The following is a 13,965-nucleotide window of genomic DNA, read 5'->3' on the forward strand; positions in this document are numbered from 1 at the left end:
TAACTACAGTGATGCTTAACCACACATGAGCAAAGATCAACTGGAAAACTATCAAATTCCCGATGCTCTTCTTCAAGATGGTCATTTCTCTACAAGACCTCCATACTTTAATGGAAAACACTACTCTTACTGGAAGAATAGATTCAGAATCTTTGTCCAATCAAATGACTTTCAAGCCTAGGTTGTCATTAACAAGGGACCAAAGTCAATTCAAGGACTCAAAGATAAAGACAAAGAATCTAGCAATACCAATGTACAAGACTTTGAAAGATTCGAGGTCACCAAAGAACAACAAAAGATAATCCAAAATAACATGAGATATAAGTTTACTTCTTTGTACAATTAATGGAGAAGAATACGATAAGATATCAACCTGAGAGACCGCAAAAGAGATGTGGGACAAATTGGAGGTAACCGATGAAGTAACTACCAAAGTAAAAAAGTCAAAGACTGCTGCCCTAGTTAATGAATATGAGCTATTTAAAATGGAAGAAAATGAAAGCATTGACACAATATTTGTCAAATTCAGCAAAATCGTATATGAGCTAAAATCATTGGGGATGATCTATCCATATAGCCTGTATAAGTACTTAAGTTGGTCAGAAGTCTCCCAAATATTTGGGAAACCAAGGCTGCCATTCTAGAAGATGGAGACCTTGAAAACATGACATATGATGAACTACGAGGTAATCTCATTGCATATGAACGAAATCATATCAGCAGGTACTAATAACACTCAACTTACACGTCAGTTAAGTGCAAGGCTATCATCGTCAATATATTTACTCAACTTTGGAGTCAGGGTCAAATCCACAAGGAATAATGTGAGTGGAGATCAAATTAATTTGAAATGATAGTTACAAGTTAAATTCAAACAAATGGTACAAAAATATAAAATAGAGGAGGTGAGTTGCTACTAATGTTTATTTTTAGGATTTTCTAGTATAAATTCGGAGCTATGAATAATTAGAGTTTTAACAATTATGCACGGATCTTGGGATTATGCATTACTAAGGGAGTGACATGCGGGAGTTAATCATCAACATCGATTTAGTAAGTTAAATATGGGTAGGCTTGGTTATAGATTTTGATGCTAGTCTTTCAGCAAAACATAAACTTTCACCCATTGATCCTTTCAAATACCTAATAGATGTGTTCAAAATTAGCAACCACAAACTCAATCAAGGCATCCCTATTTCTAGGATGACACCCATGGCATATTTAACCTCACATTCACCCTTATGTTTAGGATAGTGAAAAGTTAACAAACTACATGTATAATTGTCTATCATTGCTTTGATCCTCATATCCGTCTTTCGAGGATGATATGGATTCCTAAAGTTCATCCAAAATCCTTCTTTTGAACATGGTATTGAACTTTATAGATCTTGGAGCTTTCAATCATCAAACCCATGTGGGTATTTGGAGCTTTCACTCATCAAATCCCAACCAAAATAGCATAGAAATAATAGAACCAACAAATATGAACTACCAAATAGATGCTAACAATCACAATCCAAATACACTTTAATCCCTATTCACACATAACCCCAATAGGGAGATTTAGCTACACATAAGATAAACAAGCATAGATATACCCATAATCTCCATTGAATCAAAGTTGTAGAAGATCTAAGAGAATGTTACTTCAAACTTGTCTCTCCCACAATATCAACAATGGAAGAGAGCAAATCTTCCACTTATAAAGTCTCTAATGTATTCTTCACCCAAAATTTGTACAATATTTTCTTCTCCAAAAATAAAGGCTACAAAGTCTCAAGCTAAACCTAGAAAAATTGGGGAAAAAGGAATGTGATGGAATGAATGATACATGAAATTAGGATTTGAGTCTTTTTGTTCAAATTGGGATCAGCACATGCAATTACAGTTTTGCCCTTGGGTTGAACATTTCCGCCAAGCCGCGATTGCGTAAGTCTGACTGTGATTGTGGTTGCACGATCGTGATTGACTTCCACAGTCATGGTTGATTGACCATCTTGACTGACCGCAACCATGGCCAATGGACCACAACCGCGGTAACTGAGGCTATTTCACTGTAGGTCTTCAACTACACTTTTCTGCTACCTTTTGATTCTTTCAAACTCTAATCCACATTTGTTTGTCTTTTCAACTCCTATTCCTGCAAAGAGTGGATATTAGCGTATTAAATCACAATTATATCTCATCTACTCATTTAAAACAAGGCAATGTCCATTAATAATGAGTACGAATGAGTGGTAAAATCACCACTCATTAACACCCCCAACTTAAAGCATTTGCTTGTCCTCAAGCAACACTACATTTTACCACGAGACAATCATTTATGCCTAAATTTCATGCCTTAAGGGTTATACCGACTTTAGCTTGAATTGCAACCATAAGTAGCTCATTGCATATGTGCTAGATTAATTTCACAATACCCCTCATTATAAAATGGAATACTCAAAGAATGCATAAGACTTTTAAAGAGCAATAAATCAACAAAGACCAATACTCTAGAAGTGGCTTCCTCTTGACCATATCAAGTTATACTCCATTTGTCTCATTATTCGGGAGGTGATGAAAGTCACTCACCTCAACTCATTTACATGGCATCTTCACCAAAAAAAATTTCCACACACCAAACCACCTCATAGGCAACAAGGAAATTTAAGTGCAAGAACTCTCTCATTATAAAAAAAATCTCAATGCAACAAGTGTGATGCCATAGGCTTGCCCCCATTTTCAATCACTACTACAAAGATTGTAAATGGCTGGAGATCTCAAAGGATTTTCTAAACTTATAACGTAGGTTCGGGTTAGGGTAGGATATCATTTGGGAACAACACGGCTACACCCCATCACGTTTTTCAATCCTTCTTTTTGACTATGGGCCACTCTTCTTTGTTTTCTCTCTTTTTTTGTGCCTACTCTTTTGCTTTCTTTGTTCACCACTTTTCTTTCAATTAATTTTCTTACAATTTCCATGTAAAACTTTCATTTGTTGGACTTCTTCCTGTTTTATTCTTTTGCTTTTAAAGCTTAGGCACAATAGGCATTTCACTTACAACTTCGTGGCCCAGAACTTATTTTTGTCAATCTCTACCACCCCTAAATTAGGGTCTTGGCCGCAAGTTTCATTTTTAAGTCCAAGAAGGGTAGGGTTCAAAATAAAAATAAAAAGAATGGTTCACGGCTTGTAACATTTTTGCCGAGGAAAGGTTAAAAAACTCACAATGGGTACTAGGGATTACAATTATGCACGGGTAGGCTTTTTAGGCTAGAGTGGGTTCTAAAATCACAAAGAGGGCCTAAGATCATTTCTCCAACCAAAAACAATCAAAATTAGTTTTAAAAGACTAATGGGGCAAGTTTTAGATAACACAAGTACATAAGAGATGAATGTAATATTCTTACCACACATTGTATGCAAAAATTCGTTAAGGGAGGTCAAATGTCCTTCCCAATGGAAACAATCATGGAGTGTCTATTTCTTATCTACAAGTCAAATCTATGAAGCCATAAAAAAAGAAAAAGTTTAGTTGCACATTGCTCATGTCCATGCCCTTGATATTTTTAAAATTTTTAGACAAATAGGGTTTCTTGATTTTCAATAGCACCACACATAAATTGCAAAACTATGGCTACAACCAAAGCCCTAGTCTCACCTATAGGCTTAAAATGGGCAAACCTACTATATGGCTACTCAGACCTCACCATAGGTGTAAATAAAATGATCCCAATTTACAAAACAAAATACTACAGGTACTCAAAGTTCCCTTGTATTCTCCGATATTTATGGTACGGGTACTTAGAATTCCCCTGCATTTATGCCTCAAACCCAAATATAATGCTTTACCCTTAAGACTATAATCGCTCAATCCATCATCCGACAAGGCTAGTCATGCATCAACAAGATCTAAATAAAAGTAAATCAAAAGAATACTAAAAATAAGAGAGAAGCATGATGATCCATAAAACAAAATAATATCCAAAGCATCATACTAAAACAATAACATAAAAGAAATAGTGTCTAGTATTAGGTTATCCAAACACTATGATTCTAGGGTAAACCCCCAACTAGATAAAATACAGTGTCCCCACTACATTTATACTCAAGAAAAAGTAAGAAGTGTCTCCCTGAATCTTCCTTAAGAGTTGCTCTCCCTATCTGACTCTGTGATGGCACCACCAGTCTCGTCAATCGATCAATTAGCAGGGGCCTCATCTTTACTATCTAGATTTAAAGAAGGTAATTTCTCATTTGGCTTAAGCACCTTAAAAATGACTTTTACTCCCTTTCATAGCTTCTTGAAGAACTTGTCTCTCTTATTCTCTCTTCATACTATCTTCTTATGTGAATGATTGAGATCCCTATGTGCTCTTGCTAAGGCTGAGTACGCTCTCTCTAGGATGATGATGGTGGTTCCCTATTTTTGCTGCTCCTTAATGTACCTCTTATTGTTAGATTACATTACATATGAATGACGGGCTGTAGAGGTATCTCACAGACTCTGAGGTAATCTAGACACTAACTCTCTGACCACCCTTATTTGATCTGAAAGATCATCGAGGGGATTTACTGATGAGGGTCCGTATGCTGCTGGGTCCTGCTGGGCTGCTTTGCCAGAATCTTTTTTTTCTTGCTCTGGATTGGGGAACCCTCGCCTCTAAATTTGAGTGGAAAGATGATGGAGTTTGGGCGCACTCAAGTATATGCAACATACTCCTCTATTCCTGTTTTTTTACAAAATTCAGTGATAATGGAAGGGAAAAGTAGGTGTATATCTCCATGGGTCTGGTGAAAGCTCCATTCTGATAAGATAATATCCACCATATTAAAAGGGATGTCAAACAAGATGCAAGCCATAATTCGAGCTCTCAAGTCCATAAAGATGGTCATATGGGTGCAAGGTGATACTCAACTGCATATATTGTTTAACCAAAGTATGGCTTTTGCTTTGAAGTCCTTCATTAATATGTCTTTCTTGGTGGTGGACAAGGAACTTCTTTACTAGGTCATAAAATGTTGGCCATCCAGGCCCCAAGCTCACATGCCCTTGCGTGAAACTACCTTATGTCTATATTTGGGAGCCCATACACCGCATTCACCTGCTCCACTCCGAAGTTTACCTATTTACCTCAAGTTTCTATCATGGGGTTTATGAGAGAGACAACACTGAGGTTTGTATATAACTCACGCACCCACATCTCGTTGGCCTCACAGGGTTTTAGGGAAAAACATATCCATTCGATCGCAGTGAGTCTGGTATGGAATTTTGGGAGCTTCTCTTCCACCTTGTCCAGGATGATGCCCCTCTCAAGGAGTAGCTTAGTACTATGGAATTAATCATAATAGAGTTGGCGGCATTGTGCGATCATGAATCTGGTGCTGTTGAAATCTTCCATCTTTAAGGCTGATGATCTGTGAGTAATGTAACTTAGACCAGTATTAGTTTTCTCATACTAAATACATGCTAGATAAAATAGATAAGCTCTTATGGTAGTTTTATAAGGGTTTTGGGGGCAGCAAAAGGATGTGTAGAAATGTTCAAAGTCTGCCATAATCTGCCCTCAGGTATGGCAATCGTGGTGTGATAACCACGATCATGGTTAAGCAATCTATCATTGGGTTCATGATCGCAGTTCTTGAGACCAGGTTTGACAGATTCTGTACAATATCTCAAACACGGTTTCACCCTAAAATTTTGCTTCAAGATAGTATGATAATATTGTAAACAATGAAATATAAGACTAGAGTGTGTGATCCCAGCCTCAAACTTAAATAATTTGATCATGGAATTTATCGAGGCTTTCAATCTCACACATGGTGTGCACTTCCACTAATGTGGTTTAAGGCTTAATTCCTGGGTACTTAATACTTCCCTACACAACATGTACACTATCTATAGCAGCGAACCATATAACAATAAAAATTTAGCATGAATGTGAGAACACACACATAAATTCATGCATTTTTAGTCAAATCAAAGGATTTTAGACAACTTACTATGTTAGTAGATGCTATTGGAATGAGATGATACTTGGTTATGCACTGTAGTATCAAAAAGTATAGACAATTTTGAGAGAAAGTGAGGAAGGGGCAAGTGAAAAGTGAGCAGTTGGATGGTCATTTAAACTGATTCAACCACGATTTCATTCGTAGTCATGCGATCACGATCATGCGGCCACTGCGATCGCATTGACACGGGTTGCGGTCGTGGTAACTTAGACCAGAAATCTGATCCCCTACCCTTCCTATTCTATCCAAAATGTCAAATTCACACTTTTCTTCTTCTACTTCAAGTTCGATCAAAATTTTAGTGAGCACCACCATCTAAAGGCTTATACATGCATAAACAAAACAAAAATTTATTCTACTATGCATAATTACAAAAATATGTGCCACTTTTTATGGCATGATGGGTTGCCTCCCATCGAGTGCTTAGTTTAATGTCTTAGCAAGATGCCCCTACCATTTTCTTTTGTGCTTCAACTTAGAATATTTGAATCTCTGTCCCAACTTTTGATCAATATGTAATGAGCAAAAAATGGAAAAAAGATTTAGGTCTTCCAAGAAGAGGCTTGGAAGAGGTGAAGCAATGGTAAGTAAGTTTTGGTCTCGCCATTTTGAAGATTTAAACCTTTTACCCATCTTTGCAACGAACTTTTATTTTAGCTTCTTGGGTAAAAGTGAGCATATCAATAAGCCATTCCTTAGACTTTGGAAATTAAGCATCTTGGCCTTTGATTGGTGGGGTTCCATGTTCTCCCGTAGAATGCCAAACTCCAAAATAAAAGAGTTGAACTCCGCCTTTCTACAATCCTATATTTGTTTAAAGGTATGGATATTTATCACATCCTCTAAACATAATGTTAAAAAGTGGGTTGAATGAGGTCGAATGCTTAATTTTGGGTTAACCTCCTCCGGAGCATCTCCACCCCGTAATGAACTAGAGTCATTATAAGAGATTTGTGTTTATTCTTCTCTTGGATCTAGTACCATTTTCTTTATTTGGGTTTCTTCTCCTTCATATGAGTTAGAGGGTTAGGAAGCCACTGAGGAGTCTTCACTACCAAGCTCTTCATCATAGATTGGTTTCTCTTCTTGATAACACTCTTCTTGAGTATTGGGAAAGGTAGTGATTGTTTCAAGCTTTTATTCTTTTCCCAATAGATCTTTCTTTACACTTGTCCATTCTTTGTAACTGTATTCCATATTCTCCTCTGTTGTATCCACCTGATCCAAGATGGCAAGTAACCTTGGGTCACAACTACTGGTTCTGGTTTCTCATCATATAACCTAATAAAATCATAGACAGAACTAGCAATCAATTAGTATAATAGGGGGAGGGAGTATTTGGACACTTATCCCAATGTCCTTGTAGACGGCCACACAGAGGGTGACCATACTCCCAATCGTATTGAGATGGTAAAATCTCTCCCCAGAGAGCATACTTATAGTCTCTTCTGAAGTGTGGTCCATAATAATACAAACATTGGGGGTCACGATATGACTTCCAATCATTCAACTCATATTTGTTAGAAGATGCCATCAAGAAAAGTAAAATAAAAATAAAAATCTACTTACAAAAGAAAATCGCAAACAAATATTTACAAGCTTGGATTCAAGCAAGTAACAAAGATTTCAAACTAACTTAATACGCCAAATTATTTCCCAGCGACGACACCATTTTTGATAATGCTCAACTTACATGTCAATTAAGTGCAAGGCAGTCATCGTCAATATATTTACCCAACTTTGGAGTTGGGGTCGAATCCATGAGGAATAATGTGAGTGGTGATCAAATTAATTTGAAATAATAATTACAAGTTAAATTCAAACAAATGGTACAAAAAGATAAAATGGGGGAGGTGAGTTCCTACACTAATGCTTCTTTTTGGGATTTTCTAGTATAAATTCGGGTCTATGAATAATTAGAGTTTTAACAATTATGCATGGATTTTGGGATTATGCATTACTGAGGGAGTAACATGTGGGAGTTAATCATTAACATCAATTTAGTAAGTCAAATATGGGTAGGTTTGGTTATAGATTTTGATGCTAGTGTTTCAACAAAATACCAAACTTTTACCCATTGATCCTTTCGAATACCTAATAGATGTGTTCAACAATTAGCAATAACAAATTCAATCAAGGCATTCCTATTTCTAAGATGACACCTATGACATAGTTAACCTCACATTCACCCTTATGTTTAAGATAGTAAAAATTTAGCAAACTATACGTATAATTGTCTATCATTGCCTTTGTCCCCATATCCATCTTTCGAGGATGATATGGATTCCTAAAGTTCATCCAAAACCCTTCTTTTGAAGATAGTATTGAGCATTCTAGATCTTGGAGCTTTCACTCATCAAACCCATATGGGTATTTGGAGCTTTCATTCATCAAATCCCAACCAAGATAGCATAGCAATAATAGAACCCATAAACATAAACTACCAAATAGATGCTAACAATCACAATCCACATACACTTTAATCTCTATTCACACATAATCCCAAGAGGGAGATTTAGATACTCATAAGATAAACAAGCATAGATATTCCCATAATCTCCATTGAATCAAAGTTGTAGAAGATCTAAGTGAATGTTACTTCAAAATTAGCTCTACCACAATATCAACAATGGAAGTGAGCAAATCTTCCACTTATAAAGTCTCTAATGTATTCTTCACCCAAAATTTATACAATATTTTCTTCTCCAAAGAAAACTTGGGGAAAAAGGAATATGATGGAATGAATGCTACATGAAATTAGGGTTTGAGTATTTTTGTTCAAATTGGGATCAACACGTGCAATTACAGTTTTTCCCTAAGGCTGAACATTTTCGCCAAGCCACGATCACGCAAGTCTGGCTGTGACTGTGGCTACGCAACCGTAATTGACTTCTGCAGTCATGGTTGATTGACCATCTTGACTTACCGTGACCATGGTAACTGAGGCTATTTCACTATAGGTCTTCAGCTGCACTTTTTCTGCTACCTTTTGATCCTTTCAAGCTCCAATCCACATCCCTTTATCTTTTCAATTCCTATAGATGCAAAGAGTAGATATTAGTGCATTAAATCAAAATTATGTCTTATTTACTCATTCAAAACAAGGTAATGTCCATTAATAATGAGTGCGAATGAGTGGTAAAATCACCACTCATCAGGTACCACAAAGAGGAAAAGAACAAACTACTAGCCTACAATGCCGCACCAACTAAAGAAGAGGATATTTTGGAGGAAGCCAATTGCGAAGGAATGGATCTCATAAATTATAGAGTAAGTAATATCATTAGACAGAGATAGCAAAGATTCTAAGGAGCAAAAAATAATGATTCCACTGGAAACAATGATTGTTGTTATCACTGTGGAAGGCCTGGTGACTTCAAACGAAACTATCTAGAATTAAGAAGAAGGTCATCTAGAAAGAATCAAAATTTTAGAGCTTGGAGTGATGAATATGAAATTAAAGAATAAATAGAAACAATCAACATGTGCTTCTTAGAAAAAGAAAAATCTAGCGAGGTAAGATCGCACGACTGTCATAACTATAATATTCTTGAATCTAATTTTGACATAATAACTGACGAGCTTCAAAGGGTTATAAATAAATATGATAAACTCACCCAAGAGAAGAAAAGTTGGGAAGCTCGACTAACTAGAACTTGAAGAGGAACGAAGAAACTGTCAAGTAGAAACTAAAGCATGTCAAATAAAAATTGACTTACTTTAAGAAGAACTTGATGATGTAAAAATGCAATTGAATAGAATTAATAAATAACCAAGTAACTATTTTGTGAGATCAAATTATTTTAAAACTAACTCAAGTTCCTTATCAAAATCATTTAAATCAGCCAAAACCCCTTTTTCCTTTTAAGGACCTTTTTGTTATATCTGAGGAAAAAAAGGGAACAAATCTTATAGCTGTAGGCATAAGCCAAAAAAGTGTGTGGGTTTGGAAGACTAAAGAAATTACATCTAACCTGAAAGGACCCAAGACCATTGGGCACCTAAACAAAATTGACTTTCTTATTTTGCAGAAACATGCCCGCAAGAGCTATAAGAAGGGAATGTGGGTCATTGATAGTGGATATTCTAGACACATGATCGAAAAAAAGAAAATTTTTGTGCTCTAAGAAAATAGATGGGGGATCAATCAAATTCGGTAACAACACTAGAGGCAATATCATCGGTGTCAGCTCAGTAAAACTCAGCTCCTCATATGAATTCGCTAAAGTGTATCTAGTATACGATCTCAAACATAACTTGCTTAGCATCAATTAGCTGTGTGATGCCAGATTCGGAGTCTCCTTTAAATTTAAGAGTAGCTCCATCAAACACTCCAAAAGAGACATCTCTCTCGTTAGTGAACGCATTGATAATAGTTATGTCTTAAATAGTCCTGACTTTGCTACTTTAACCTATCTTGCTGTGCAAACCAATGATATTTGGTTGTGATATGGAAAACTTGGGCATGCTAGTGTGCAAATCATTGAGAAATTGTGTAGAATGGAACTGGTAAAAGGTCTACCAATACTCAAGTTTGAAAAGGATCACATCTGTAATGCAACTGGGTAAACAGACTCGAACATCATTCAAAGTAAAAGATATTGTGTCTACTACACAACCTCTTCAAACAATTCACATAGATATATTTGGCCTCACCAAGACTGTAAGTATTGGTGGAAAAATATATGCCTTTGTCACCATTGATGACTACTCTCGTTTTACTTGGGTAATGTTTTTTGCTTATAAATATAAGGCATTTACAAACTTTGAGATATTTTATAGAAAAATACAAAGAGAAGCTGGACACATCATCACCTATGTTCATAGTGATCATGGAGTAGAATTTGAAAATAAGGCTTTTGAGGAATACTGTGCTCTCAATGGATATTCTCAGAACCTCTCATTACCTCGGTCTCCTTAACAAATGGTATGGTAGAGAGAAAGAATCGATCTCTCTAAGAAACTGATAGGACCATGCTATTGGAACACAATCTCCTAGATTATTTTGGGAAGAGGCAGTAAGCATAGTATGTCACATCATCAACAGATGCCTCATCAGACCTATTCTAAAAAAAACACCCTATGAAATGTGGAGAGGGAAAAACCCTAACATTAGATACTTTCATCCTTTTAGATGCAAATATTTTATCCATAACAACGATAAGAATAACTTGGGAAAATTTGATCCATGAAGTGACAAAGGTATTTTCTTAGATATTCTCCTACCAGTGATGCTTACAGAGCTTATAACAAATGAACATTATGTGTTGAAGAATTGATGCATATTTTAGTTGATGAAATTAATCACCCTTCTATGAGTTTAAGTATTGATGAAGAACAAGTGAATGATATAAAATCTGGAGCCAATGCTAGCACAACCCTTGAGCCATCACAAGGCGAGTCGACTATAACCCCTCTAGAGTCGACTTCCACAGTAAAAATAGTTAAATCAAGTGTTCCAAGAGAATAGAAACACAATGATAGCTATCTAAATGAATTTATCATTGAAAACTCAAATAATAGATTACAAACAAGAGCATCATTGAGAAACCAAGCCTTGGTAGCCATTGTATCTCAAATTGAACCAAAAAAGACCGATGAGACCCTCAAGTATGAGTGTTGAAGCCATGAAGGAAGAATTGAACCAGTTTGAAAGAAATCAAGTTTAGACTCTGGTTGAAAGAATTGCTCAGTAATTTGAACTAGATGGGTCTACAGAAACAAATTGAATGAAGAAGGTAAAGTTATCAGAAACACAGCCAGACTTATAGCTCAAGGATACTCCCAATAAAAAGTCCTAAAATCTCTCTGTGTGAGAATTTTACAAACCTAATGAAAGGAGAATTTCAAATAAGGCTCATGAGATAGATCACATTTTTATTGGGATTGCAAATCAAACAAACTCTCAAAGGTACCTTCATCAGTCAAGCTAAGTTTATAAAGGGACTCATAAAAAAATTCAATATAGAAAAAGGAAAGGCCTATGGAACTCCCATGAGTTCATCCACAAGTATTGATTCATATTCTTCTAGAAAGGATGTTGATGAAAAGATGTACAGAGGAATGATTGGATCACTACTCTATTTGACCACTAGTCGACCAGACATCATGTTCAGTGTATGTATGTGTGCCAGGTTCTAGTTGACTCCCAAAGAGTCTCATCTAACTGACTTCAAAAGAATTATTTGATATATCATAGGAACACAAGACATTGGACTATAGTATACATGCTCTTCCCATTTCAATTTAATTAGATATTCAGACGCTGACTTTGTAGGTGATAAAAGTAATAGAAAAAGCGCTAGTGGAATGTGTAAAATTCTTGGTGATGCCCTGATTTCATGGTACAACAAGAAGTAAACTTCAATTACTCTTTCAAAAACTAAAACCGAATACATAATCGTTGGAAGTTAAGGTATTCAAATTTTATGGATTATGCATCAACTACTTGATTTTAATTTATTTTTTGAATCTGTTCCCATAATGTGTGATAACACAGTGCTATTAGTTTGTCTAAATATACTTTGTATCATTCTAGGGAAAAACATATTGATGTTAACCATTATTTTATTCGTGATCATGTAGAAAATGGGGACTTTTTTTAACATTTGTTGACGCCAAAAATCAACTGTCAGATATTTTTATAAAATCCTTATTAGAAGAAAGATTTTGTTACCTTAAGAAAAAGACTTGGTATTGTCAGTATTAATGAATTATGAGTTTTCTTTTTAGACAAAAATTCTTTTTTACTTGTTCCGATTTTCTCTCTATTTTTAACCAAAAAATTGGATTTCGAAAAAGTAAGTCATCATTATTCACCGATATTCATGCCACCCCTACTACCTATGCACCTCTTTACCTTCCCAACATCCCTTTCTTGTTGTCCGTTAACTTTTATCAGTCATCTTTTCACTTTACACCTCTTCGTCTTCCCCTTCCTTATCTTTGCTAATAGTCGGCTACATTCCCCCTCTTTCCCTCCATCACTTATCCATCCTCTCCTCTCCCTTCTTTTCCCTTTAAAATTTAATTCTTCTCCTCTCCTATGACTAGAACTCATTCCATGGCCAGTGTTTCTACATCTCTTCCTAAATCTCTCTCTGAAAACCCTATTCTCCTTTTTGAGTCCTCTGACAAGTCCTTGTCAGACTCTCAATAGTCTACTCTCATCAAAAGACATTGTTTCACTCCCAGCCCATCCCTATCTTCTAATAAACCTCGAACCTCTTCTCTAAACTCCTTCCCTTCTGCGGACATGCACAAATTCTGTACATGCTCTTAGAAAGAAAAATCTTCTGCCTTCAAAAACTGCTCCATTATACCCATTCACATAATCAATATATATCAATTAAAAGATGCCTTCTATAATGTCAGTCACTTTTTTAAGTTTCAAGATTTGTCCCTGGTTTTCTATCTCTGTGGACTTTGGGTTTACGAGGATCCCATCTATATGTTCTATGAAAATCTACGTCTCTCTCCTAATAGTGGTGAACTTGAGACTCTTGTGCTTGGCGCAAGAATCTCCCTGAATGATTTTCTATTCGAGAAGGCTTTTGATACAAAATTCTCTGGTGTGATTTCTTTCATGAATGGTACCTGGCCCACAGACTTTGAGGTAAGTTTTGACGAAGCAATAAGGATCCTGTCTGACCTAGACTTAGTTTCATTTACTTTTGTTCCTTTTTCCCTGTGTTTTAGGTATTGTATCATAGCCCACATAATCACTACTTCATTGATTCTAAGAAAGAGACACCTCAGCAAAATTACCTATCATGATGTATTTGTTTTGTATTGTTTGGTTAAGAAACACAAAATCAATTGGGCAACCTGGATTCATGAGTATATACTGGAGAGTGCAGTGGATGTTCATGCCTCTACCAGTTTACCATATAGCCTACTGATTACTCAGATTCTCTTATACCACTGTATTGATCTCTATGCCTACCCCTCGGTGGAAGTCATTG

This window comes from Capsicum annuum, chromosome 1, assembly GCF_002878395.1.
Source record: "Capsicum annuum cultivar UCD-10X-F1 chromosome 1, UCD10Xv1.1, whole genome shotgun sequence".
Classification (NCBI taxonomy): Eukaryota; Viridiplantae; Streptophyta; class Magnoliopsida; order Solanales; family Solanaceae; genus Capsicum; species Capsicum annuum.